The sequence below is a fragment of the Hipposideros armiger genome, unplaced genomic scaffold (assembly GCF_001890085.2).
Source record: "Hipposideros armiger isolate ML-2016 unplaced genomic scaffold, ASM189008v1 scaffold_4, whole genome shotgun sequence".
NCBI lineage: Eukaryota > Metazoa > Chordata > Mammalia > Chiroptera > Hipposideridae > Hipposideros > Hipposideros armiger.
This window is the reverse complement of record NW_017731354.1, coordinates 5784250-5790006: the sequence shown is the minus strand read 5'-3', so window position 1 is coordinate 5790006 and position 5757 is coordinate 5784250. Positions and strand designations below refer to the sequence as shown.

The 5757-nt window shown below is 46.9% G+C and overlaps 1 long non-coding RNA gene across 1 annotated transcript in view; it reads right to left on the bottom strand.

The window, feature by feature from the left end:
* LOC109383717 (uncharacterized) overlaps positions 1–5751 on the bottom strand; it is a 38255-nt gene extending 32504 nt beyond the window's left edge. The window contains exon 1 of the long non-coding RNA XR_002124281.1: positions 5654–5751. This is a non-coding gene — a long non-coding RNA (uncharacterized LOC109383717). The remainder of the gene's footprint in view (positions 1–5653) is intronic.
* Between the last annotated feature and the right edge of the window lie 6 nt (positions 5752–5757).

The following is a 5757-nucleotide window of genomic DNA, read 5'->3' as shown; positions in this document are numbered from 1 at the left end:
AAAAAAAAAAAAAAAATGCGTGTGGAGAAACTTCAACATTCTAAGAAAACTTGGCTCCACAAAGATACCATCGACTCATTGCCGGCTTCCTGCTAATCTAACCATTTTCAAATTCCCCTTTGCAATTACTGCAATCAAATTATTATCAATCATGCCATCAATTGCTTACCCCGCTCTAGGATGTAGGTTAAATATTCTTGCGTTGGTGGGATGCTGCATCCTAGATTTTCATTGAAATCTAATGACTTTCATCTTCAAAGAAACCGTTTGGAGCTAGTGCTCCATCCCACCCCTGCTGGTTTAATTACAGCGCTTCATACATTTCGCATTCCGAAAATAAACACCCTGTTCAGTGTTTATCCCAGTGAGATGCTTTTCATGGGGTAATGTTACTAAAGTGCCCACGCCAACAAGGTGGTGGCTGCTCACCCTTGCCTTGGGGACGTGTACCTGGCTTCTGGTGGGATGCAGCTAGGATGCTGCTTGTTGCCTGTGCTGGCACAGGGCATGTGCTCCAAACGCCTACAGACAAAGATCCCAGTGACCAGCACTGGAAATAACACCAGGTCATACGTAGGCACTGCTGACACGTGGCATGCTGGTGTTTTTCAAAGCATTTTCATATGTTCAATACTTGCACAACTTCTCTACCACTTACCGCACATTCATTTAACAAGTATGTATAGAATATCTGTCATGTGCCAGGCTCAGGGGAGACGGGGGCACAGCAGTCTACTCTATAGGGACCCTTCATAGCACCCCATTTGCATGAACTTCCCAGTCCAGGGGGAGAGGCAGACCGTGAACAAGCAAACCCAAATATAAAACAAACACAGATTTGGATCAGAGCCATGAACGGGCAAAAAGAGAAGCCTGAGGTGGAGGAGTCCAGAAGGGAGCATGTTGAAGGTGGGGTGGACACAGGCGGCGGGCACTTTAGGGCTTCCAAGAAGCAGGCGACTAGACAGGAGCAGATGTGCGAGAGATGTCCTGGGCAAAATGCCTTTGCAGGAGGAAGGAAGAAGGAGCCGGGAGGAGGAGGGGAGAACCTTCAGCCTGTGACGCAGGTGTGACACCTAGGAAAGGAGAGTAGGAGGGAGATTGCGTAAGAGGAGTCACAGCCTGCAGTGGAGCTCTGAGAAAGTCTCAGTTGGGTTGATGGGCAGGACCTGAACAAAGCAGCATGCACACTGGGCAGGAACGGTCCAGCTCTAGGATGCCCAGTGTGCTCACTCACCAGCTTACAGCAACCCAGGGGAAGCGTGGGCTCAACATGTATGCTACAGTCTAGCCTACAGGGTGGCAGCTAGCGGTCCCCTTGGGGAGAGAGCTGAATGAGGCACCTCCATGGCCACCAGAGTTCACCCATTGGCCACGCAGGTCCATTTCTCCATGCATGAAGGAGACCAGCTGCTTCATGGCCCCTGTGGGGACACTTAGAAGAAGGAAGGTAGTGGAATGAATTACAGCCCTCACCACTAGAGTTGGTCTCAAGGCCACAGTGGTGCCATCCTCTCCCTCCTCCAGCCTCCTTTAAAAATTTCCTCCATCCTTGGCAGGTCTTAAAGTCTTACTTACTGGTGGGACTCCATCCTTCACAGCTGAGGAGTCTGGGCCCTTTGTAATCATACATTTCTCACACTGGGGTTGCTGCCCATGTCCACTCACAGTTATGGGAGGGCAGGGGGGGCAAGGGACCCCTGCTGGTCCCCAGACACAAGGTGTTCAAAGCACCTTGCTGGCAATTGTAGCTTTTAATTCAACGAAACTCTTGCCGTGTCCCTTGGCAGGAGTGTCCTCCCTTTGGGATCCAGAACCTTTAATCCCAGTAGAGTCCAGAGCTGGGAGGATGGAAACACAAAGTCCCTTGGTGGGTCATTAGGGGTGATGCTAAGTGGAGTTACTCCTGCTTCCATCCCTTGTTTCTGAGGTCCATGTATTTTTTCTGTCAGGGGCCCAGTGCCATATAGAGATCTCTGGTAAAATACATATATTGCATCCTGAAAGATGGCACCTGATCCTTGCATCCAAGCTGGCACTTAAGTCATGCATTTATTTAGAAGGTCATTCTAACATTCTATAAGGCAGCACTTTCTGGATGGTATGGTATATGATACAACAAGTAGGTCCCTTGGTCACAGGCACTATCTCACACCTCCTTCACCATGAAGAGGGTCCTCTGGGCAGATACCATGTTGTATGGGACTCCATGCTCACATCAAATGAAATTGACTAGCACGGATACAGAAGTTAAAATTGGTAGGCAGATGTTAAACAAGTTGTTATAACTGTATTCCATATATTTAAAATATTAAGTAGTGATATGAAAAATATTTTAAAAGACCAAAATTAAACTCCTAGATCTCCCACTACAATAGATGAGATGAAAGACACATTGGGTAGGATTACTGGCAGATTAGATATTGCAGAAGAAAAAGTTAATAAACTTGGAGAAACAGCAATAGAAACTCTCTAAACTGAAACACACAGAGAACAGACAACAAAAATGAATAGAGCATCAGCAAGCTATGGGACAATTTCATGTGGCCTAATATATGTAGCCTTCAAAGGACAGAAGAGACAGGAGGGACAAACATTTTGAAGAAATAAAATGGCTAAAATATTTGTGAGGTTTCCCTAATTATGGTTAAAAACCATAAATCCACAGATCCAAGAAACTCAACAAGACTGAAGCACAAGAAACAGGAAGAAAACCACACCAACCCATATCAGACTCAAACTTCTCAAAGTCAGTTATAAAAAGAAAATCTTAAAAGGAGCCAGAGGAAAAAGATATGTTATACACAGATGAAAATAAAGATGAGAACAGATTTTTTGTTGTTGTTGGAAACAATGCAAGTGGGAAGACAGTAGAGCAATAACAATTTCAAAGGACCAAAGGGGGAAAAAACTGTCAACTTAAAATTCTATACCCAGCAAAACGATCGTTCAAAGGAAGGAGAAGTGGCCTGAATTGAGACTATATAAAGGTTCCTGGATGGAGGCCAATGGCCTGGATGACTAGTTGGGGTTCTGGAAGAAAAACAGACTGTAGGATTGGAAACAAGAAGGCATGTGGGTAGACATATAGGAGTGAGCATGAACTCTGAAGATTTTTGTAGTGATACTAACTCCCACCACAGAAAAGGCACTGAACAAAATGACCCAGCCAGCTTATTTTAACCACCCTTCATCATTGCCCACCCCCCGAATTGGCATGCTGGACACATGAACAGAATGGCCGGCATGGCAGACATGAAGGTTAGAATGGGCCCAACATCATGGACTCCCACTTAGGAAGGCCAGTTTAGTTACTGCTGCCACCGAATGTCTAACTTGCCATCACCATAAATGAACACTGCATCCCTTGATACAGCACCAGTCCTCAAACAACAACAACAACAACAACAAAACCAATGGGCTAGTTGGTAGCAAGTTGACTACATTGGGCCATTTCTCTTCTGGAAGCACCAGTAATTCAACCCTATAGGGTATGAATCTGCCAGCACAGCTGTCCAGGGACTTAAGGAATACTTGGTCCTCATTCTCTCCTCATTATGATGATTAGTTCATGTTTGTTTGTTTTTTAACATGCTGGGTAATTTTTTATTGGATGTCAAACACTGTGAATTTTACTTTCTTGTATGCTGGCTATTTTTTGCATTCCTAAAAATATATTTGAGCTTTGTTTGGGATACAGTTAAGTAACCTGGAAACAGTTTAATTCTTTTGGGTCTTGCTTTTAAGATTTGTTAGGCAGGGCCAGAGCAATGTTCAGTCTACGGCTGAGCCAAGACCCTTCTGTGTATTCTACTCAATGCCCCATGAATGGTGAGGTTTTCCATTATGGCTAGTGGGAGCAAGCACTATTCCTAGCCTGGGTGAGTACGGAATACTGTCCCCTACAGTCTTTTCAGGTGGTCCTGTCCTCAGCCTTGGCCGGCTTCATCCCACACACGTACTAATCAGTCTTCTGCTCAATAGCTGAGGTCTTTCTATGGGTGTCTGGAGTTTTCCCTCTGTGTAGCTCTCTTCTCTCCTGCAAACTCTAGCTGCCTTTGTCTTCCCAGACTCTCAACTCTGTCTTCTCAACTCAGGTGTCTACCTTACTTCCCCTCTTCCTGTACCATGGCCTGGAAACTCTCTCAAGGTAGTGAGCTTGGGCAATCATAAAGCTCACCTCATGTGATGCCCATGTCTCAGGGGTTGTTCTTCTGCATTGCCTAAAGTCCAGTGTTTGTTTCATATATTTGTCCACTTTTTGTTGTTTCATGCACNGTGTAAAGAGTGCACGAGATAAAACGGAGAGAACTTAAGAAGAGGCCCAGTGGCAACAAGAAGCGAAGTCGAGGTTAGCAAGACCACCCAATCGGAGCAGCCAGTCCCTTCCAGGCAACCTGGAATTATAACCCACTCCTTAGGATAGGGTCACCTGCTGACAGCCTGCTCGCTGGACCCAGCCCATACATGTGTTTCCTTTGGCCCACACAGTGGTTTTAAATTATTTGCACTGAAGCATGTCACACAGGCTCCAAATTTTTGGAGTCTCTTGACAAAGAGCTGGCACCACTGGTTCCACATCCCACAAGGTAATGATTGGGGCAGGCAAGGTGTCCGTCCGTGCTCCTGCCTCCAGCCTCGCCACCCTATTAGCTCCCCAAAGCCTTGCCGTCGCTGCCGTTTGCCCTTGTGCTTGCTGTCGTGTTCTTTACAGAAGAGGAAGAGTTCTCTCTGCCCCTTCTTATCAAAAGGGAAAAATATAGATCCGTGTGGCTGCATAATTTTTCTTACATTTGACCTGTTTCGCTCGCTTACGTTACCTCCCTGACCCCTGAAGCTATTGGGATAAATTTCTAATGTTTTCTGAGCTGATATACAGTTAGTAACTACTGGCATAGCTCAGTCAGGTAAAATACTGAAATAATTCTGTACTGTTTCTTCATCATCAATCACTGCCCTGAGGCCTTGAGTGCCTCCCCTGATGCCCAACCACTGTGTCTGGCACATCCTGGCCCCCCAGTGATGCTATCAGGGGTAACCAGTGCGCACGTGCGTGTGTGCGTGCGCGCACACACACACACACACACACACACACACACACACAGCAATGCAGCAAGTCAGGGGTAAGGCCTGGCACTGTTGTTGGCATCCTTTCTGATTGGGCAGTGTCCTGGCTAAACCAGTTGTCAATACTTTGAATCCCACCCCTGAAAACACACTTCTCTTACTTTGGGCTCCCCCTGAACTGCACCCTAAGACAAAGACTTGAGTGTAGGTTGTTCATTTTGGATATGATCTTAGGAAGCAACCATAAGAAAGTGAGGAAGGCAATTCACGGTACATTAACCATCGGGTGACGCTCCTAGGGACTTCTGGGAGACTGCATACAGCACACAGAATTGTTCCGCCTGGGAGGGGCGGAGCTGAGAATATATCCATGACTCCCGCTGGTCATTGGTAGAGGGCTGTTCCCAGGGGTGGTAACCCCGCCCTCGTGGTCGGCCCTGTGCTCAGCTGAGAAGGCTGGTGGGCCCGCTGAGAGGGGCAGCGCTTGGAAGCTGGTGGCAAGCACTGAACAATTCGCTGCGGGGTGGGCAGGTGCCAACTGAGGCTGCCACAGCTGTGAAAATCAGTGCTTGGCAAAATTACTTACCAGGTGCTTGGAGAACGCCCATCACAGAGGTTTACCAAAAAGGAGACTGGCTGTGTTTTCCCTGGATGGTTTGTTTGGGTGAGATTCTATGACTCTCTGGCTCC